The following is a 25600-nucleotide window of genomic DNA, read 5'->3' on the forward strand; positions in this document are numbered from 1 at the left end:
GACTTACAACCTTCCATTCGCCCATTTTCAAGAATAGGTTTTATTTAAGTGAATCCATTCGCCCATTTTCAAGAATAGGTTTTATTTAAGTGAATCCTATGGGCCAAATACCATATTTATAAAAGAGGTATGGTAAATTAATAAAAATATAAGTAAATGAGAGGCATGGTAAATAAATAAAACATTTTTTATATTTACTCCATAAGTCACCTTATATACATGTAAGGGTGTAAACAAAAACAAATATAAGTAAAGTGGAGGTATGGGTATGGTAAATAAATAAAACGTCTTTTTATACTTACTCAAAAGGTATGGTAAATAAATAAAATATAAATAAACTAGACGTATCGCATATAAATAAAACCTCTTTTTATATTTAATCCATAACCCTCATTCTATTTATGAAGGCTCAAGAAAGAGGTTTTATTTAAGTGAATCCTATGGGCCAAATACCATATTTGTAAAAGAGGTATGGTAAATTAATAAAACTATAAATAAACGAGAGGTATGGTAAACAAATAAAACATTTTTTTTTTTATATTTACTCCATAAGTCACCTTATATTTACGAACACTCAAAAAATGGGTTATATTTAGGTGAAACCTATGGCCAAAATACTATGGGACAAATACCATGGACTAGATTGTTATTAATACCATGCAAAAAACCATTATTAACCCTAATATTAGAATTAATAAAAATAAAAATGGCACATGGTATTGACCCATGGTATTCACCAAAATGGCACATGGTATTGACCCATGGTATTCACCTGGAATGTAGCCTATTTAAATGGGGGAATTAAACCAGCATGTAGCCTATGCTAAGATTCACTAGGACTTTACAAAGTTTTATTATTTAGTGAAAGACTCGCCAAGATCTTACAAGATTTTATAATTGAGTAAAATATTCGCCATGCCTGCTGAGAGATTCGCCAAAAAATTATATATACATATTATATTATTGATAAAATCGCCTTCCATTTTTCCTATATACCATGGAGATTCGCCCATTTATTATATTTATAAATTTAGGGGGGGTTCTTAAAATTTTCCTTGGCACATACAACATATTCACCAGCAGGTCCATGACATTCTGGAGAAATCAAATGTCAAGTACATTCAGCGACATGATCAACATCAGGTGCCACACAAGTTTCAGGTGGGCGGAAAATTCTGGTTGCATTTGCAAAAGGAATGCCTTACCGGAGCCTATCAGAAACTCAGACCACTTCGATATGGTCCTTACACCATTACCAAGGTTGTGGGAGACAATGCATTTGAGCTCAACATTCCCCCATTCCTTGGCCTACACCCAGTGTTCAATGTGGACCGCCTTCGGCCATACTTTCCACCATTACTAGACACATTCGACATTGGAGAACAACTCACACCCACAGAGTTAAATCCAAATTGCATGGAACAAGCTGCAACTGATCAGATCATGGAAACACAGATCAAGCAAACTCACTAGCAGAATATCCAACTGTATCGAGTTGTCAAAGTAGGCCAACTCCTTCACCAGGGCAAGTGGCTCACTAAGGACCAAGTTAAGCAGAAGTTTCCTCATCTCATGGAGGAACTCAACACAATGGGGACCATTTCTTCTTAAGGGGGAGGAATGATCTAGGTGGATATTGGTGGCCACCTGCCAAGTCCACTTGGACCCCCACCATTGTTTCTTTCAACTTTTCAGTTTCCTTAATTGTAGCACAGTGTACTACTTTTAGCAGTTTTTCGAGTCGTGAACTTCCGGAGTCGTTTTGAGGCCCTAAACGACATTTTTTGGGAATTTAAACTGGGAGAAACATGGGTCCATGGACCGATAATTCTCTTCCAAAAGTATTAGTCCTCAAATAGATATTTCTAACGAGATATTGTGCGCGTCAAATGGACATCGTATGCCAAAGTTATGACCCCAAGAAGTTGATGTACTAATTTACCCAAACGGGGCCCACAGTTTGGCATTTCATATTCTAGGGTTAGGTTTTTGGACGTTTAGGATTTTCCATTGTTTTTCAACAATAAATAGGCCTTCGAGCCTCATTGTAACACAGTTCAGAGGCATGTAGCTGCCACATCTCTTCTCAAAGATAAGCTACCATCGCCCTAGCTGGTTTATTTCCATTATCGTTTGTAAGCATATTTCAGTATTTTACATTAATGAAATGAAGTATTATTTCCGCTGCATCTCTGTGTTTATGGTTATCTTTGTAATTTGTTGCATTCCTGTTTAAGTCTAGATCATTACTAGTGCCTACACCGAGACATACTCTCTAGGATTTACCATGCATTCCATCCCGTAATCACTAGACCCAACAGAGAGAAAATCCACCTCTTGGCTTTACCGTATATCCTACCATTCACCGGCAAGGATCCTAGGCCCACCAAGGCACACAATCTAGCTTTACCGCAACCCACAGTCTAGTTCATGGGTTACTAGGCTAGTGGCTTCGTGTATCCTTAGTCCGGTTTAGGGACCACTACACCATGTGTTTGTCAATTCAGAGATCTACCCCACTCAGTTTCGAATCCAATTCGACCATCCCACATAAATTGAATGAGAGAACCCATCTCATCAAAGTTATCAGGAGATGGCAAGGCTAGGTTGAAAATCTTGTCACACCTGGAAAAACCCATGCCATGGTAGAAAAGAAACACATGCAATCCCATGCATGCCAAATCTAGCAAGGAAAATACACATGTAATTTGATACTTGCAATGAAGCCTACTGTAGCTGCTTGATCCCACCTTTCCCTGCTTGATCTTTGCTTCCTCTTGCCTTCTTTTCCTTTCTTGCTCCAATGCCAAAGTGCTCACAGAAAACTTTAAGTGTCTGAGAGTATGAGAGAGAGATAATAATGAAAGAGATCCAAAAATGAACTAACCAAGTCTTGCCAAATGATCCTCATAAGCCTTTTTATCAAGGAGGCCTCTATTTTCTTCATTTTCCATTATTTTCCTTCATTTTCCTCCTCGCATGCAACCTGTGACCTTTCACCTTCCTTTTCTCCTAATTTCCATTATTTTCATAAATAAATGTGCCAAAATACATTTTTCCCTCTTTAATGCCTTAGCCATTTCCTTAGCCATAAACACCCGAATGAACACCCAATAGGATGTCCTAACCACCATTCATCTTGGAATACGTGTCCCATCATCTATGGTATTTATATATTTTTACATGGAATTTTCACCAGGGTTGTTACAGAACCCTCCCCCTTGGGGGAACACTTTCCTCGGTGTTCAATGACACCTATAACCAACAAGACTATGGAAAAAAAACATACTGCCCATGGAGCTTTATAACATAGCTCTTTGCAGTATTTACAATGACCATCTGCTAAAAAAACATCATGACAACATGACAACATACTGCATAGTGGAGCTTTATAACAAAGCTCATTATGGTATATACAATAATCACATATACACATATACACATTTGTTAAACCAAGAAATAAAGGATACAATGTCTGCATCAATCAACAAGGGAATCCAGAGGCTCACACCTCCACCCTAAAAGTAGTATTAGGATTCGCCTCCTTCCCAGGAAGTTCAGAATCTACTGCCATAGTGAAAGTTGCATCCAATGTCTAGCATTGCAATCCTGTGCCACTTGTCCTCTTAGTGAATAGTTACCAACCCATTATTCTAGGACGCACTCCCAATGTGCATCTAATTCCATCTAGAAATTCTCATGACCAAAACAAATCCATCCCCAACGTTCCCTTCTCTGCTACATAGCCCCTTGTGCAATCCGGTCAACCCTTCTGTGCAATCACTCACCTTGAAAGTTCCATTGGCACCCCCATCTTAGGCTATCCATCCCCTGGCAAGGATTCCTCACATCGGAAGGTACAAAAGCCAAGGCATATACCTGCCTCAAAACCATCATACTAGCCATAGCATGCTCATGGAAATCAATGGACACAATTGGGTACCAATGTCCCACAATGGCCCTGAACTTGGAGTGCTTTACCAACATACTACTACATATTCCAATTCTTTTCATTGTTGCCGTTGATTCTTGCAGTTGATTTTGACCACCCAACTAGGCATTTTTGTGCTTCCTGTACCAAGCACATAACTGCCATTAGATTCAAAATAAATTGAAATAACTTCAAATCATTCCTCATTGGTAGCTCGTCAATAAGGTACACTTGAAATCTTGTTTACTTCCTGTCACAACAAGTCAAACTATCATCATGTATAAAAACATCACATCAAGTTAACTCAAAATATAACCATCATAGATCAAAATCATAAATCACATGTAATCATCATAAACCAGAATCATAGATCACATGAAATCATCATATTCATAGTAAAATTGAAATACAATACTGATACTTATCCTTCATCGATCCTTACTTTTGGCTTTGTTCTTTTGTACACACACTGGATTGGTTGCCACACCCAACAAACACCTAGTGCCTTCTCCTCCACCAGGTGCACATATGCATAGTGTGCATCATACACATACAACCACACATGCCATACAAGACCATGCAACACATGCACCTATACTTGATGTACAACACATACACCTATATCCAATGTATGACACAACACAATACATATGCCTACATCTGGTGTACAACACAATACATGCAACTACACCTGATGTACAACATAACACAAATACATGTCTAGAGTGCATCACAATGAATGCATATGTCAGGATACCATGACTACACAATGCACCTACATAGTACCACATGCCCGCAACATGGCAAGTATGACATGCACTCAATCCCACACGTACACCAATACCACATGTACCAAGCACCACCTGCACAACATGTGCACACCATCATATGTACATGGCACCACCTACATAATGTGTACACAATGCCATATGTACACTGAATCGATGTATAATGTGTACACAATACCACATGTACACAGTACAACATGCATGACATGTACACAACACCACATGCAAGACATGTACATAGCACCACCTGCACACAGTGCCACTTGTACAACATGCACACAACACCACATGCACACAACACCACTTGTACAATCATGCACACCACACCATATGTACATAGTACCACATGTACAACATTCTCGCAACACCACTCGTACATAGCACTGCATTTCCAACACGTACATAGCATCATATGTACATAACACTGCATATTCAACATGTGCACAACACCATATGCATACAACACTGCATATTCATCATGCACATAGTAAAATATGTACACAATACCGCATATCCAACATGTACATAGCACCATCTATACCCAACAATGAATATGAAACATTCATATAACACTATTTGTACTAACACCCTGTACATAATATTGCATAAAAAACATGTACACACACTACATATGCACCATATTGCATGCGCACAATCATCACAGATGCAACATGTACAACATGTATGACATATGACCAACAATAGTACATCACATCCAAAAGCACATTGTCTCTACCAATAAAACTTGCTTCTAGTGTCTTATCCATGCTTATCGTAGCATGCCGCAAACCACACTTCTTTCACTGTGCTGATGTATCCCTCGTATAACCTGTCTGTAACATAAGCATAGGCATAATACAAGCTTAGAATATAAATTCATATTCACATTATACTGACCTCATATATTTTCATGACTACTCTTCCCACTTAATTCCTCATAGCTAGGAACTTCTTCATGCCATTCACATGCATAAGCAATCGTTCTGCCACAAGAACGATCCCTGATAATCTTGTCAAACAACGACATAGATACATACATACATACATATATAATCATTAGCATAAAACAATCATCATCTTGTCAGACAACGGCATGCATACATACATACATATATATATATATATATATATATGTATATATATATATATATATATATACACACACATAAATGTTAGCATTAATAATCATGATTCATGACGGCCCTGTCAAACATGACATACATACACACCTACATGTATACATATATAAACATCAAGATAATCATGATCATAACACCATTACCAGATATCAAGGTCAAGTTTCAAGAGAACCTCCTTTATTCATGCAACACATGTGCAATATCAAGAACAATAGTCCCAACATAGCCAAAGCATCCGACACCTCAGATCCATTTAATTTAACTTTTCTTGATTACCTTTCCCATGACTTTACTACCACCATCCATTTACCACAATGGACCTAGCTAGTCCAACCGATTTTCATAGTCTTAGCTTCTGCTACGCTTACTCATGCACCAAGCTTCATCCGTTTCTTACATTACCTGTCGGGTACCACACAACTTTCCCCGAGCTCCATCAACTTTCCTTCTTCCCAACCAATTCCTAAGACTCAAAACAATAAAAGGCAAATCAAGAAACAAACAAGAAGAAGATCATGAAAATCAATAACAATATGACTTCACAAACGAAGTGGTATGGCCATACTCTAGACATAAATAAAGCTGCAAATCAAGCGCAAGAAAATAAAAAAAGACCAAAAGAACAAGACTAACAACAAACACCATGACTCAATCCCCATGGTTCCCAGGGAAACTCAACTAGATCCTTCTTCAAGATTTCATGGCAACCTCTCTTTTCCATCCAGTCCCTTGCATCATATTTCCATAAACACATACCTGTCAGTGTATAAATAAACATAACAATACATCATTTACCTTATCTTATTGTGCCAAGCAAGTTGCTCGCAATTGAGCACAACCACGCCATCTCTAAAGGTACTCCAATCATTTGACAAATCCAAATGTAACTAAATATTAGTTAATATACCTTTCAAGTATATTTTCATGAATCTAACACATATCCACATAATGTCAAACAAAATCAAGGTTAAGAAGACTCCCTGTATGTAAAGCATTCGTTTGTTTGGAATTAGGGTTTCCAAACATAGCCAAAGGAATTCTTACTCGGTTCCTTTATTTTACCTTTACCTTGTGGCAATTGAGTCTTACTATATACTGTCACATCACCCAGCTGTTAGTTATATAAACACATCAATTATTACCTTGTCATGCTAATACCAAGCATGTTTCCTGCAACTGCTCACACATGTCAACCACATGTTCTAAATATCAAGACAATCATGTCTATCAATTTGAGATCAAGTTTTACAAACAATCATGTCATAATCCATATTCAACTCATAGTCATTACACATAATGCTATAACTATCACCTACTACACTCAAGTACATATCAACTGTCTCAACACATATGTGTTAGTAAAACCATCTTAAAATAGGATCATTGGAATGCATACTCATATTATGAAATTCGTCAAACATTCAACCCACTTGCAAACATACTGTGTTAAAAAAATCAACTAGATGACATAATCAAATGGTCAAGCATCAAATATACAATAGAAGCAAACTCATACCTTACTGGCTATTAGGGGAGACTATCTTGTCTACACAGTCAATCTAGTTAGCATGATATAACTTCACAGCATATCAACTCAAACATAAATAAGATCATGATATCCATAATAGTCACTAGCTAACATGTTTACATCATAAATTATACACAATTATTGTTCACACATATGCAAAGTCAATCTAGATTAGTACAACACCATATCACAAATATGTTAGCTCATACCTGAATATCGTAACCATAACCATCTGCATAGGCCAATCCAATTTAGCATGATACATATAACATCAAGGTATAAATGCTATAACCCTAATCATCAAGCTAACTATCATTCTCATCAACAACATATGACCTAATCATCAAGCTAATCATCATATAACAACAAGAAGTTAACATATAACATACTCATCAGCAACATATAACATAATCATCAGGTTATCTAATATAAAACAACAATAGCAATGCATAAAACTACATGTTACTATCATTCTTGACTATTTGACACGTGCATATAACTACACTAATCAACTAACGTCTATCATGAATGTAACTGTAACATCAAAAGACATGTACATAACCCTAATGTATATAAACCTAATGCATATAACAATCATTAACTTACATACCTGCATGCCAAACATACAATACCTATACGACGATCTACTCTTACCCAAAATTCTAATGTTGTAGCCTCATTATGATGATCTACATCTCCTGCTCTATCTCAGCCAACACATTAGCATCATAACATCCAATAGCACCATGATGACCTAAATTGCATACCATGACTTCAAAAGGAATTTTTAACCTACTATTCGTGCATAACTATAACGTAAACTATAAATGTATAGCAACTGCATATAAACATATAACACATGAGTACCAAACCATATATACATCATTATAGCTAGATTTCAGTCATCAATGCATGACCATATCAACTTCACAAACCATGACCTCATGCATGAAAACAACCATTACTCCATTGTACACATTGCCACATGCAACCATCAATATTCATAAGTAATGCCTAACCAACTACACATACGAATAAACGCATGTCGTTGAGCATAAGCGATCAATTCTTGTAATCAACCTACAAGACTGATACATGTAATCAAAATATTCAAGAATGTAACCTAACATACAAGGATGTAAGTAGGCAACATAAAATCAACATGTAAGCGACATATAACCATATGCAACCAGTCATATACTCATGAAAAATGCATTCCACAAAATCAACATCAAATTCTCCATGGCAACATTATTAGAACCATAATCAATCATCAAGTAAATGCAACAAGTGCATGAAATGCAAGTGTAGGAGACACACATGCAACTGACATGCATGCATGACCAACGCACACCGCCCATCTAGTCTGAGAGTTGAACCATGCTCTCATACCACTCTATAACACCCTCCTCCCGCATCCACCCAGGTAACCATGCCAACCGGGGTAAACATGAGACGAGAGGCTACTATGATCAGATTCGACCTCCTAGGTAACCTTAAGGAAGTGGAATCGATAGAACATCACACATAGTCATCCAACATCATCAACAAAACCCTCAAGAGACAAGTCAACCACTCAGACAACATGTCCCTGGGTCCACTATTGTTCTGGACCTCTAAGGCCATAGTCACTCTCGTGCTATGGGCAAGGGAGAAACTAGAGACCTAAAGTCGCTCTCATAGGCCTACATTCCAGTGACTGTGGACCAAAATTGCCAGTTCTATGCCAATGACCCTGGGATTTAAGCCATTTTTTCAGGCCCAGAGCCCAGGCAACTGCCTAGAATGGAATCAAAGCTTAGAATCAAGTAAAGTACAAGAAAACAATGATGAAAAAGTAAATGGTTGATCAAGACCTTAACCAGACCCCTACTAGCCATGACATGCATTTCATCAAACATATTTTCAACATGTAATCTACAGGTGTAAACAACAGAATTAAGTGTAGGGATCTCATACTTATTTGAGCATTGTCATGAGCCATTGTTTCCTCATGTCTTTTGTTTCCTTATCACTTATTAGGTCATTGATACAATATCCATTCAAATAAAAGTAAAAACATGTTGAGAGCCAAACATAGCTGCTACCATAAAATGTACATATAACCAGCATAATAGGAACATAAATACAATAAACATATCAACCATCAAAATCCATATATACACCAGTACATTTACACATGAAAATCAATGGAATGAATTTCTCATTAATCAATGCAATGAACCAACCGGTGATGGGACTACCACGTTCCACCTGACCATAGATTGGCTGAGCCAAGTCTCTCTTCAGCTAATCACCCTCGTGCCATATTCCAAGCATGAATGTGGGACTCATAGAACACATCAAAAACACCAATCAATGTGGATGCCACCAGAGTTCTCCACCTACACTGTGAGGAATTTGAGTGCCTCCTAGTATCTTAGGCTTTATCGTGCATCCGCAGTCCGATCTAGGGATCACTAGGCCCTACACCGAGACATACTCTCTAGGATTTACTGTGCATTCCATACCAGAATCACTAGGCCCAATGAAGAGAAATCCACCTCTTGGCTTTACCATATATCCTGCCAGTCATTGGCAAGGATTCCTAGGCCCATCGAGGCACGCAATCTAGCTTTACCACAACCCATTGTTTGGTTCAGGGGTTACTAGGTCAGTGGATTCATGCATCCCAGTCTGGTTCAGGGACCACTACACCATGTGTTTGTCAATTCGGAGATCCACCCCACTCAGCTTCGAATCCAATCCAGTCATCCCGCATAAACTGAATGAGAGAACCCATCTCATCAAAGCTATCAAGAAATGGCAAGGATAGACTAAAAATACTATCACACCTAGAAAAAACCATCCCATGGTAGAAAAGAAACACATGCAATCTGATGCATGCCAAATCTAGCAAGGAAAATACACATGCAAGTTGATACCTGCAATTAAGCCTATTGTACCTTCTTGATCCTGCCTTTCCCTACTTGATCTTTGCTTCCTCTTGCCTTATTTTCCTTTCTTTCTCCAATGCCAAAGTGCTCCCAGAAAACCCTAAGTGTCCAAGAATATGAGAGAGAGAGAGAGAGAGAGAGAGAGAGAGAGAGAGAGACAGAGAGATCCAAAACTAAACTGACCAAGTCTTGCCAACTGATCCTCAAAAGCCTTTTTATCAAGAAGGCCTCTATTTTCTTCATTTTCCATTATTTTCCTTCATTTTCCTCCTCACATGCAACTTGTGACCTTCCACCTTCCTTTTCTCTTATATTCCATTATTTTCATAAATAAATGTGCCAAAATACCTTTTTGCCTCTTTAATGCCTTAGTCATTTCCTTCACTAATTTCCTTAGCCACAAACACCCACTAGGATGTCCTTCCCACCATTTAGCTTTGAATACATTCCCCATCATCCATGGTATCTATATATTTTTACATGGAATTTTCACCAGGGCTGTTACAATAGCCCCCGAGACCAAGCTCATGTTACACCATGTGGCAATGACTCTTTAATAAACAAATACTTGAACTTTAGGCTATCATAGTATTCTTTTGAAAACCTTATAGCCAAAGTTTGATGAATATAAAGTGAAAACTACCACAAATAGCACACAACACATATAATAACGCACTATCAGATAAATACACATATCGTATTTTTTGTTACGAGTCACATTATGAAACTTGTGATAAACCGAATTTCTGATATCTGTTGGACCCACCTGCCACATCATTTCTTCCGCTTCCGAGTATCAGCGATCAAAGATTTTCACCTGAGAAAGATTTTAAAAACTTCGATCTCTGATAAGCGATACAACACTCCCTCTGACCTCTGATATTCTCTCCATGCCAATATCCCAATGCGCCTCCCCCTCCAACTTCCGATATGTTCCAACCTCCAATATCCATATGCGTCTGCCATTTGTCACACTTTTGTTTCCTAGTTACAAGAGCTCAGTGGTATTACTTATACGTGGCAAGAACTAAGTGGTATCGGAGGTAAGCTCATCAGAACTTTTAAAATGAGATAAAACAAAATAGTTGCGATATTGGGCGGCTCCGATATGAAGCAGATCCAATATCACATTCAACTCCTTGCTTCTCTTTACACAACTTAGAATTCAAAGAGACCAAACCCCAATCACATAAATCATAGATCTGTGAAAGAATCTCCTATTCTAGTAATGCCTCTCTATTATATTTTCTACTCTATCTCGTGCATCCCCCCCCCTCAACTCATCCAAAAAATCATATTTATACAGGGAGAAATAATAAAAATCCCCATCTCTCAACATCATAGTTTATTAAAAGAATATAATAACAATTTCAATAGCTCGTGCCCACTTTAAGTTTGATTTGTGCCACTTGGAGAAGTTTCTTCGAGAATGTTGATTGGATGTGTTGATTCTCATCAGCTCTATATGCCTCTCTATTATAACAAAAAATAAAATCAATTGTAAATAGAGGATTTTTTATTAAAATGGCGAAAACAGGTCAAAACACTATAATACATATAAAACATCATTTATGCCATGAGACCCTTTTTAAATTAATTAAGTGGTTTTTTATTTATACGTGGCAGGAGCTTAGTGGTATCAGAGGTGATGACGTAGGCGGAAAAGTGGCAGGCATAAATGTATGTCGGATATTTTCTGATATCGAAAATTTCTAACGTGGTTACATACGAGAGCTCTGATATGCAGTGGACGTGATATATTTATAGACCAGAATTAATACCATATTGGGTCTGACATATCAGAGCCTGGTATCAGAGGTCGGCGATATGAGGATATCAGAGTATCGGGGATGTCATATATCGAAGGTCAGAAGGATTGATTATTAGAATATCGACGGAGTGCCATATCGGAATATCGGTGATTAGAGGGATATGAATACCGTAAGTCGGAGAGGCAAGGTGTATCGACATATGGGAGCGGGAGGTTATATCACTATCAGAGATTGGAGGGAGTATTGTATCAGAGTTTTTAAAATCTTGTTCAATTGAAACTCCCTAATAATGGTTGACCTTGCTAGGAGAGGGAGTAATGATGTGGCAAGTGGGTCCTCTCGTCGACTATATGGTTGGAATTTAGATTTTGATTAATTTTTAATATATTCCATAAGCCATATAAATATGAGTTCTGAATTTGAATATTTTTAATATAGCTTCGATACTATATATATATATATATATATATATATATATATATATATATATATATATACATATATATATGTATATATATGTATATATACATATATATATACATATATATATATATATACATATATATATATATATATATATATACATATATATATATATATATATACATATATATATATATATATATATATATATACATATATATATATATATATATATATATATATATATATATCTACCACTTGTTTTAAGCCTTCTGCTATGACCAATTTTTAAATGTGAAATCATAAATCCGCTTTTAAACATTAATCCATTACATAATAAAAGACTTGGTCTCGGGGGCTATGAAATGCATGATTCAAAATAAAAAATAATATTTAAAAAAACTAATTATTTACAAAGAGACAAATTTATAACATCAAAGGTAAAATACATTATATATGGCCAAAGCAATGAAAAACATCCAATCTTTAGTTAGGCGCTATTTGCAAACAAAATGTCCAAAGAGATTAAATGAGTTTTGAAAGAAAAACAAATCAAACTCATCAGAGCAATCCAATTTCTCAATAATCAAATAGTAATATGACCAATGATTCAGTTAAAGAGTCCCCATAATGAGAATTAAGTGAATAATAGAGGGGGGTGTGTTTTTACCACAACACGGTCTTGAAACCAAAAAAAAAAACCTAACCTAAATTAACAAAATAAATGTTTTTAGATACTGTTGGTATCCTAAATTGCACTATTTTCTACCCCATTTCCATCAAAATCAACCTCTGTTTTATCTCGATAAAAGACCCTTCTTTCTTGCACTAGTACAAGATAGTTACCCATTCCTGCACATGCTCATATTTTATATTAAGATTTATTACAACACTTTATTAATCATTTTATATGGATTTCATGCATATTTACATACCTCTTGTAACTCATATTAATTTCCTAGAGTAATCATGGAACTTAGTATTAATTATGAATGAGTGTGACTAGTGTAGGTAGATACCTGCATTGCCACGAAGACTGCCCGAGATTTCTGAGAAGCCAAATCTTCCATGAGGACGGGTCTCGATCCTTGACTCCGAGTCTAGCTATTGATGAACTGAAGCAGGATAATAGGCGGCGCACAATCAGGGAATATTTTACAAAGTTATGTTACGACCAAGTGAAATTCATGTGTATTATAACTGATGGCCAAGTTTGTAATTTCAGTTTCTAAGTCTGTTCGACCAAAAGGCCCGAACAAGAAATGTCTGTAATTAGTGAAAATGGCTAGAGCCGAAAGGATATATAAGATATAGATCATAGGTAGGAGGTAGCTAGAAAACCATCGATTGTAATTTTGTTTTATGTAATCTGGTTATCACCTCAGCTCTGGGGCTGGACTGCTCTGTTATGCATATTTTCTGAATCGAGTAATATAAGAGAACTGCCATGATTTGTATACACAACATCAAATTTATATTTGATGTATATTTGAAGTGCTGAGATTTTTCGTTCCTTAGGAGGGGAACGAGTTGGTTGGTTAGGGCCCAGCCAACCCAGCTCGTTTACCCTTCTTGCTTTCATTATTCAAAAAGATGGTGTGGATATTTCTTTTGTAGTTGTGTAATGTTATAGTTTTAATCATTATTTTTTAAGTTCTGATTTAAAATATCTTTTTTAGCTAATGTGTGAAACGGATCTGTGGTTTGAGAGTTAGTTGTGATTACTTTGTTTATGAAATATCTTTATTGCATTTCCTTTACTCTCAATCTCTGTTTTAACTCGTTTTCAATCAGATCGTGCAAGGAACTCTTTCCTGCACTAGTGCATGTGGTTGCCTACATTTTGGTTTAATCATTCGTTTGCAGCGAATAGTGAATCACTTACCTGCATATTATTTCTAGTTATTTCACAAGTGAATGAATCATTAACTTAGTAACTGTCTTCAGTATTAAAAGTACATCTTTAGAGGATTTGGAAGAAGTTACATAAAATTACCATAATCATATTATACTTGCAAAGAACATAAGCATTTTGAATGGATTGTTAAAGTTAGTTAACACATGCAAAACACTTAGACTATTGTTTGATTCTTTTGAAGTGATTTTATTTCATGAAGTTTATTTCCTTTGCAAGGTTTAATGAATTGAAGCATTTCATTTTTCACAGACAATTTACTTCAGAATTTCATTTACATTTGCAATTCTTTTTCAGCACATCTTTCAGTCCTTTCGAAAGTAATTTGGAAACTGGGTGAAGGAAGCACTGCCTCAGTGCAAGAGCTGGTCTCTTGTCACAGAGACAGAGTGCTTTGAGGCTTACAGCACCTTCACTAAGACATAAGTCTTAAGTAAGGAAGGTCACATATACTTTTGCATAGAGATATTGTACCTGCACTTGTGCAAGCAGACTGCAACAATGCAAGGACATGTTGTTGTGTGGAAGGAAAATCAGAAGGAAGACAAAATTCTGCAAGGGCCCACTTATCAGACTATTAGCCATCCATATGAATATGAACATAGCATTTCATTACATCATTTAAGATTTTTTCGGTTGTGTGGAATATCTTTACTTGATTTACATGAAAATTGTCTTTTACATTCCAACACTAGAGTTGCTTTGGTGTCAATTCCCTTTACAATTGTCTTATGTCTGATTATGCAAAGCATTTCATTTAAGAAGTAGGATGAGGAGTAGGAAAATTTCACACCATTTCTTGCATTGTTTGTGCTTCGTCTCTAAGTTTACGAAACCCTCGGGTTGGCAATTAAGTGTTGAGGTGTTTGCTCAAGCGTAATTCCTGCACCCAACATTTTGGTGCCGTTGCCTGAAATTGGTAATAATTTTCCATTTTTTGCAATAGGGGTAAGTCTGCTATTATTTTTTCCTGCAGTGTGATTCTATTGTTTGAAGGAATTTATAGGTGCCAATTTATTTTTTGAAACTTGCAGTTTTTATTTGAATTTCGTTTTGTCATTTTTTGAAATGAATGTCTAAAAGAGGTAGGGGTCCGAAGCCCACTAGGGGCCAAAGAAACACTGACAAATCTAAAATCAAAACTCATACTGGGCCTTATTTTGTAGGGATAAAGTCCAAACAAACTCAGACTCATCACACAGGAACAGTCCACCTAGGCCCTGGTAGCAGTGGTGCACGTGTGACACAACCCATAAAGGGGAAGAAGGGGACTATTGGAATCCATAGTCAACCTTCTCAGCTTGTTCAGAGCAATTCAGGTAGAATAACACAAATGGTAGATATAGAAGACCATGCAGAAGGAAGTGGTGAAAATCAGGTAAATGAGGAATAATCCACTTTCGGATTCCCACTTGTGGATACTGATACACAAGTACAAATGAAAAATATTTCACCATCAACTCTTCCTTATTTTTACGGTAAGGTACATGAAGACCCAGACTCTTTCTTATTTGAGTTTGATATTTTGTGTAGAAGTTATGATTATTCATCAAATTCCCAGAAGTTAAAGTTGTTTCTTGCAACTCTCAAGGACACAACTCTTTGCTGGTTCATGGGACTAGGGGGAAACACTATATCTTCTTGGGAGCAAATGAAGAGAGTGTTCTTGTCAAAATATCAGGAATATTGTAAAACTAGAGATATTCAAGATGAAATCTTTACTATTGTGCAAAATGATGATGAGACTTTAGAGGACTATTTGAAGAGATTCTTGTATATCATTCAAAGGTCAAAGCACAAATTTGATCCAAGTACCATTAGAACCTTGTTCTTACATGGGCTCACTGATGATGCTAGAAACAATTTAAATCTATTAGGACAATGGGATATTGCTCAAAAGACTTTTGATCAAATCTGTGACTTGTGCAGGAAATTCTCAAGGAACCAATATAGATCTGGTAAAGGAATTCAGAATAAAAATAGAAAAATCGAATCTGCTGATGCTATGATTATTGGATTAGAAAAAAAATGGACAATATGAAAATTGAAATAATGAATATTGTTAGTAAACAAATAGACTCTTTGAAGTTCTAGCAGAAACTTGTAGAATAGAAAGAGATATTGTCTATTTTCTATCCTAAATGTAGAAGAAAGCATCCTTTAAGAGAATGTCCTCTAGATATTAAAGAAACTAATAAATGTGCAATTTGTGTAGATAACCATGCTATAGATAATTGTCCCTCCATACCCAAGCTGAAAGCTGTACTTGAAGGGGGACAACCTGAAGCTGAATCATTGAATTCTATGGGAGCACAAAGAAATTGGCCTCAAGTAAGTGCAGGTATGGTTCCTGAATCTCCACCACATTTTTTTGGTTATAATGCACACTCATATTCCTATCTTAACAATGGTCACTCTCCGCATTGGTAGCATGGGAATCAATATCAATATGGACAACCCTCCCAATCTTGGCAACAAGGATGGAGAGGGCTAAACCATTCACATCATTCACATAATTCCTATCCTACACCTATGCAATGATACCCTCCTACATATGCACCTTACCCAATGCCTAAACCATCATTACCTAAGTTGAGCCAACCTATGCCACCATTACTGTTACCTCCACCATTTTGACCTTCTCAGCTGCCTGCTTAACCTTTACCCAACCCCAATAATAAAGCGGTACAAATGATCCATTCTATGACCCCGCTTTCTTTGTCCATATTTTAGACTATGCCAGTTGGAGTCAATGATCTCCAATTGAGATTAGGGAAGGTAGTAACCTCAGAAAATAAAAAGCAGCCCACGATGATTATCAATGAGAAAGGAGAGGAGGAAACTCCTGACCATTTTGAAAAATATGACACCATTCAGCCTATCCCTGTACATTCTGAGCCCTTGTCATCTTCTTCCAACCGACCTCCCTATCCAGAGAGGTTAGTTGTGGAGAAGAAAGACCCCATTCCTGAGTCTAGCCTGGCTTTTGAGCTTAGGAACCTTTTTATAAGGGTACCTTTGCTCCAAGCTATCAAAGAGATCCCCATCTATACAAAAATCATTAGGGAACTCTATCTCAAGAAGCTAGGAAGGAGAAGATTGGAACCCCCAACTATTCAATTTGTTGGTAGAGTAGCAGAGTTAATGACAGGATGTATGCACATGGAAAAATATACCGACCCCGGAAACCCTGTTGTCTCTATTCAGATAGGTGATGTTCTTGTCTCCAATGTACTTATAGACCTAGGGGCAACCATTAATGTTATGACCAAGCAAACCATGGATCAACTTGGATTGGTCCATATTCATCCTACTCCCACTGTGCTTGAACTAGCATATAGATCTAAAATCAAGCCGGAAGGAGTATTGGATGATGTGGTTGTTTCCCTAGATTCTTGGGAATATCCCGCAGATTTCATTGTGCTTCAGCCAAAGAATCTTGTGGGAGGGAATTCCCTGATCTTGGGGTGACCATGGCTTGCTACGACTGATGCTCATATCGGATGTCATTCTCATGATATGTATATTTCCAATGGAGATTCCAGAAAGAAAGTCACCTTATATCCACCTGCTAGATCTATTCAGGAGCTCTGAGACACTTTATGGTTGGACTACAATAGTGATGAGGAGACTCAACCTGTTTCCTTGATACATCAGAATGCTGAGTCCTCATAGGAGGGTGAGATTCAAGACTTCCTAAACAATCTAGACACCATGCCTAATTTCGAGTCATTAAGTCATATTTTTAGTCTAGATTTTCAGGAAGGATATGAATCTCTACCTCCATCATCACCATCTCTAGTGACACCCTTGTGTACTCTTGAGCCTGATGCTACTGTTGTTGAGATTAGTCCAGGTAAATCCTTGTATATCAGTTCTGACTTGGATCCTTCTCAGCGAGAGTAGCTTGTGAATTTGTTGCGAAACCATCTTGATGCCTTTGCATGGGGTTATGAAGATATGAAAGGCATCCCTCCTAAAACTTGTACACACCATATTTATATTCAGGATGGAGCCCGACCCGTCCGACAACCCCAAAGGAAAATGAACCCAGCTCTAAGAGATATTGTAAAAGAAGAATTACAAAAACTCTTAGATGCTGATTTTATCTATCCCATTTCCGACAGCTAGTGGGTCTCTCCATTAGTATTAGTCCCAAAGAAAGATGGGAGATGGCACATTTTTATTGACTACAGAGAATTGAATAAAGCCACTCTCAAAGATTACTTCCCCCTCCCTTTCATCAATCAGGTACTCGATACCCTTTCTGCAAGAAGTACTTTTCTTTTCTAGATGGCTTTAGTGGATATAACCAGGTACAAATAGCACCCGAGGATCAAGACAAAACCACTTTTACATGTCCATGGGGTACATTTTCTCATTGAGTGCTTCCCTTTGGGCTATGTAATGCCCTGGATACTTTTCAAAGGGCAGTCTTAGCTATTTTTGCTGACCTTGAATGCGTATAAATCTATATGGATGATTTCTCTGTGTTTGGTGATTCATTTCAGGAAGCCCTCAAGAATCTAGAAAAAGTGCTTCTTTGCTGCCAAGAAGCTCATCTCGCCTTGAGTGACAAGAAATTCATATTAATGTGCAAGGCGGGAATGGTTCTTGGCCATCTTATTTTCGACAAAGGTATCCAGGTTGACCCTGCAAAAATAGAAGTTATTTTGAGTCTTCCTATACCCAAAACTCAAAGGGAAGTGAGAGGTTTTCTAGGACATGCGGGCTACTATAGGAGATTCATTGAGAATTTCACAAGGATAGCTACCCTGATTTTCTGACTTTTGGCTAAAGATAGTGAGTTTTCTTGGTCCACAGCTTGCCAACAATCTTTTGAGACATTGAAGGAAAAATTAGTTTAGGCACCAGTATTGAGAGGACCAAACTGGTCGTTGCCATTTCATATTTCCTATGATGCCTCAGATATTGCTATAGGTGAAACTTTAGGACAAGAGGAAGACAAACAATCTTATGCTATTTATTTCATTAGTAAAAATTTGTCACCCGCTGAACTCAATTATACGGTTACTGAGAAAGAGTTTTTAGCTATAACTTTTTCCATTAATAAATTCAGACATTATATTACAGGATATGAAGTTGTTGTACATACTAACCATTCCACTATAATACATTTGATGAATAAACCATTAATTAGCAGTAGAGTGACTATGTGGTTGTTATTATTACAGGAATTTAATATTACTATTGTTGATAGACCAGGAAAATCAAATGTAGTAGCAGATTATCTTTCAAGATTAAATAATCTTGGTGAAGCAATTCTTGTTGATGATGATTTTCCTGACGAACATATTTTTGTTGTGTCAACAAAATCTCCATGGTTTGCTGACATAGCTAACTATTTAGTCACCGGAAAATTACCACCTCACTTATACGCTCGTGAAAAGTGGAATATCATTCAAAAAAGTGCTGCATATTCGTGGATCCAAGGATACCTTTTTTACACCAGAGCATATCTCATTATCCGTAGATGTGTAAGAGAGGAAGAGGTGTTTGATATATTAAAATCTTCCTATGATGAACCTTGTGGAGGTCACTTCGTCGATAAGTGGACTGCATGCAAAGTGTTATGAGTTGGCTATTTTTGGCCTTCCTTGTTCAAGGATTCCAAACAATATGTCAAGCGATGTGATAACTGTCAACGAATTGAACAACCTAATCAAACCAATGAAATGCCTTTATGTCCTTAGGTTATGATTGAGCCTTTTGAAAAATGGGCCATTGATTTTGTAGGACCAATAAATCCTGCATCATCAAATAAAAAACATATTTTGGTTTGTACAGATTTTGTTACAAAATGGGTAGAAGCTAAAGCTGTTTCTTTTGCTACTAAAAGAGTTGTTGTTGATTTTATTTTTACTAAAAATTTTACTAGATTTGGTGTGCTTAGATAATTTTTTTTTTTTTTGAAAATGGATCAAATTTTATTTCTAATCTAGTATATGGTATGATGAAGCAGTACAAAATACGACATAGAAAATTTACACCGTATCACCTGCAAGCAAATTGTCAGGTGGAGTCCACGAATAAGGTGATTGAGTCCATCCTCACAAAGATGGTAAACATGCACATAAAGGATTGGGCTAGCAAATTACCGGAAGCATTATGGGCCTATAGAACCACTTGGAGAAATAACATAGGACACACACCATATGAGATGGTGTACGAGAAACAAGTCCTCTTGCCGATAGAATTCCAGATCAAGACTTTCAAGATTGCAGTCCAATTGGGACTAGATCTCTCTGAAGCATAGCAACAATGCCTTCTACAATTAAATGAGTTAGATGAAATCTGAAGGGATGTTGTTCAACAGAACATCTTGGTTCAACAACAATGCAAGAAGTGGCATGACAAGTCCATTCAGAAGAAGCAGTTCCAACCAGGTGATTGGGTACTCCTTTACGATTCAAGATTCAAACATTTTAAAGGAAAATTCCATACACGCTGGATGGGACCCTATGAGGTGGTCAAAGTGTTCGAAAATGGAGCGGTAGAAATCAAAACTATTGATGGACAAAATTCTGTGTTCCTGGTAAACGGGCATAGATTGAAGGTATATTTTCAACCCCTTACTAAAGGAGATTTTATGCAGCAAGTCCAACAACCATTTGAAAAGGAGTTGGTAGGTGGTAACACCAACCTGTTGAAGAATTGATTCCTTCTTGTCCTTATTAAAAAAAAATCAAAGAAAAATAAAAAGAAAAAATTACAAAAATAAAAAGAAAAAAAAGAAAAAAAATCATGTAATTATGAAAATCAGTTGACTGACATGATTGCAGAAGGATCAACTTGAAAACCAGCATGCTTGCAGGAAGATAAAAATTTTAATAAAAAGAGAATGTTACTTAATTTTTAGATATGTTGGCTGCCACCAAGAAGAAGTAGGTTCACGAAACCGAGAACTTACCCAAGTTTGGGGTAACTAGCATGGACATTTTATCCAAGTAAATGCTTACTTCCCGTTGCAGTTATTTTTTTCCTGCACCAAAGCAGGCATATTTCAAGGTAAAAATGTTGTCTTTCTTCTATTCCCCATTTTGAAATTTCCCACTAGTTTCTTTTCTAAATTCCCCAATGCAATATCTTCCTCTTTCTTCTGAGAAACTACCCTTACCTGATTTCGTAAAATCCCTCTTTCCCTTGAATTTTTTTCCACATCCCATTTCGTTCATCCCTCTTGGTGATATTGTTTCTGAAATCCCTGCTATAATATTCCTTCCCATTCTAAAATTTTTATCCCTTTTCCACTTCTTTATTTCCTCATAAATTGATTGCAGAATTTAATGCAATCAATCCAGAAGGAATGTTCGAGAAACACCAAAGGATGGCGAATAATTTTTTCTTGTATAATGAGGCAAACTTTTTTGAAGTCCAGCTACAGCAGAATTTCCTATCAGATTCTCTGTTTGGTAAAAGTCTCTGGTGCAAGCATAGCATAGTGCAAGCAAGTTTGGTGCAGAAACATAGTTGAATGTGGAAGCAATTTACACAGTCCTGGAGTGGTTTATTAGGGATATTTATGGGCCTGTACTTTCCTGCACATGTGTTAATATGTTATCTAATTCCATGTTTTATTTAATGCTTTGTTTCATTATTTACTAATCTAGGAACAAATATTTAAAGTGAAAGATGTGTAAGGTTTGAAATCTAATCTTTTAATAAGTGTTGAAGTATGTCTGATTGAATTATGATGCTGACTGTGGGATGGTACTATTGTTCGATAACCTGCATTCACCCTCCTTGAAATAATTCCACATTGCCTGACCATTATTAGATTACCTATAATCTGATCGTTGTAGCTGTTGCGCCACCATCGCCTATACCACCATTTCATCCATTCATTACGATTCACCCACAGTGGCTGACACGAATCAACCCCTGATATGGGGGGGGTTGTTCCATCATAGCCAGGTGAGTGGGTTTGAAAAGACGGAGGGTGATGAACCTTCGGCATAAAACTCTTGGTGAACGTTGGAGTCACTAAGAAATTCCTTCAAGGGTGTGATCAAAGAAGTGGAGTGTGGTTTGAAATGGCACCTATGAGGAGTGAACCGCTGTCTTTGCAGGAAATTGAAAAAACCACCGAGTACAAGAACAGTCTTGCACTATTGCAAGAATCTGGGTTCCTGCCATTCCTACAGAAGTTTGATAGGTTCAACATGGCGGTGGTATTAGAGTTCACAAGGAAATTCAAAGAAGGCCGAGTCAAGGTCGGGTCCTGAAAATTCAAAATTACAGAGGAGTTCATTGCACAAGACATAGGCTTGCCACTTACAGGGGAGTGCTGGTTTAAAAAGGAGCAGATCATGAAGAAGCGTTGGCATCGGTTTATGGTTGAAAAGAAAATTAAGGTTGATTGGAGAAAGGGACTTCCACAGACTGCTATGGTTGGGAAGTGGTGAGACCTACTATTTATATTGCAAAAGTTTGTAACTGGGGAAGGACGCTATACCTTGGCGTTTGTATATCACCTTCCATTGCTATTGCATTTCGAGGAAGGAAAATTGATTAATTTTCCTCACTTCTTTCTCAGGAGCCTTGAGAAGATGGTGAAAAATGTGCAGAGTGGAAGTGCAAGCCAAGTTGCAAACAAGCTCTGCCATCATGGGCTTATTATGATTCTGGTCAAGAAGAAGTTAGAAGAAAACGGAATAATGTGGGGAGAATTTCTGAAATAATTCCAAGCGAGGGGTGCAGAAGAGTTTGCTAGCACGAGTACAAGTAAGAAGAGAAAGGCAGAGACATTGTCTCCTGCCAAGTGGCAAGGTAAAAGTTCACCAGTGCAAGCAGAGAATAGGGCCATTGAGAACACTCCACTCGCGACAAAGAAGAGGAAGACCAGAACCTTGGTGAGGAGGAAGACTATTGCCTCAGGGTCGAGCCAATCGAGTTCTCCAATCATAATTGGAGAATCACCCCAAGTTTCCCCCACAGTTCATAATCTCTCGATGATTGCAGACATAGTGGCACACACTATGGAAGATGAGGAGAGTGCAGAAGATGATGTCCTGTTGTCAACATTTGTCAATAGGCTAAGGAGGAGAAATACGACGTCGACACCGCATACTGGTGAAGTCCAAGCAAAGGGGGACAAAGAGGAACAACATGCAGAGGGTCTTGATAATTTCAGTGAACCATAAGTAGATATCCTTAATGATTTTGAGGAGCGAGGTATTGAAGACCTTGCTATTTTAGAAGGACAGGGTATTGAAGACCCTGCGGTTATAGAAGGTTAGGGTATTGAAGACCCTGCAGTGTTAGAAGTCCAGGGTATTGAAGACCCTGCGGTGCTGGAAGGATAGGGTACTGAAGCCCCTGTAGTTGTAGAAGAATGGGGAACCAAAACCCCTAGTGATTTGGAAAGACAGGGTGATGAACCCCCTGAGAAACTGGAAGAACAAGGTGTTAATAGCCTTGAAGAATTGAGTGCACAAGGTATTGAAACCCTTGGCATGGAGATTGGTGAGGGCATCAAAACCCTCAGTGGCAAGAAAACCCCGAGTATAGAAACCCTCGGTGACGTCATAAGGCAAACATTCAACAACCTTGACCTTGATGATGATGGGACTTGTTTTGAGTCTGTGGCAGAGAAGGCATTCACACCCGAAGATCTTAGCACAACACCCTCCACTCTCTTCCTCAATAATAGAATAGTAGATCTGGAGCAACAAGTCCATGACCTGGAGGCTTTGAACCAGGTCATGAAAGAGCAGAGTTGGCAGAAACAGAGCGAGGTGGAGTTACTTGCAGAAGTAAAGAGGCAAAAGCAGCAAGTAAAGGTATGGAAGTATCAGGCTTCCAAATGCTATAGATGCCTCAATAAGGTGACTAAGCAGCTGTGAAAAGCTCGAGGCCATTCATTTTTGAAAGTTTTTTTTGCAAAGGCAAAACGTTGTGTGAGGACACACAACAACTTAGGGATGGGAGGATGTTGGTATCCTAAATTGCCCTATTTTCTACCCTATTTCCATCAAAATCAACCTTTGTTTTATCTCAATAAAAGACCCTTCTTTCCTGCACTAGTACAAGATAGTTACCCATTCCTGCACATGCTCATATTTTATATTAAGATTTATTGCAACACTTTATTAATCATTTTATATGGATTTCATGCCTATTTACATACCTCTTGTAACTCATATTAATTTCCTAGAGTAATAATGGAACTTAGTATTAATTATGAATGAGTGTGACTAGTGCAGGTAGATTCCTGCACCGCCTCGAAGATTGTCTAAGATTTCTGAGAAGCCAAATCTTCCACGAGGACAGGTCTCAATCCTTGACTTCGAGTCTAGTTGCTGATGAACTAAAGCAGATAATAGGTGGCGCGCAATCAGGGAATATTTTCCAAAGTTAGGTTATGACCAAGCGAAATTCACGTGTATTATAACTGCTGGCCAAGTTTGTAATTTTGGTTTCTAAGTCTATTTGGCTGAAAGGCTTGAACAATAAATGTTTGTAATTAGTGAAAACAACTAGAGCCAAAAGGATATATAAGATATAGATCATAGGTAGGAGGTAGCTAGCGAATCATCGATTGCAATTTTTTTTTATGTAATCTGGTTATCGCCTCAGCTCTGGGGCTGGACTGCTCTGTTATGTATATTTGTCGAATCGAGTAATACAAGAGAACTGCCATGATTTTCATACACATTGTCTAATTTATCTTTGATGTATATTTGAAGTGTTGAGATTTTTCATTCCTTAGGAGGGGAATGAGCTGGTTGGCTAGGGCCCAACCAACCCGGCTCATTTACCCCTCTCACTTTAGTTATTCAGAAAGATGGTGTGGATATTTCTTTTGCAGCTGTGTAATGTTATAGTTTTAATCATTATTTTTCAAGATCTGATTTAAAATATCTTTTGTAGCTAACATGTGAAACGGATCTGTGGTTTGAGAGTACGGTGTGTTTACTTTGTTTATGAAATATCTTTCTTGCATTTCCTTTACTCTCAATCTCTGTTTTAACTCATTTTCGATCGAATCGTGCAAGGAACTTTTTCCTGCACCAGTGCATGTGGTTGCCTGCACTTTGGTTTAATCATTCGTTTGCAGTGAACAATGAATCACTTACCTGTATATTATTTCTAGTTATTTCACAAGTGAATGAATCATTAACTTAGTAACTATCTTTAGTATTAAA

Source organism: Pinus tabuliformis, chromosome Q, assembly GCF_031772625.1.
Source record: "Pinus tabuliformis cultivar Carrire ecotype Pingquan chromosome Q, CPIR1, whole genome shotgun sequence".
NCBI classification, from domain to species: Eukaryota; Viridiplantae; Streptophyta; class Pinopsida; order Pinales; family Pinaceae; genus Pinus; species Pinus tabuliformis.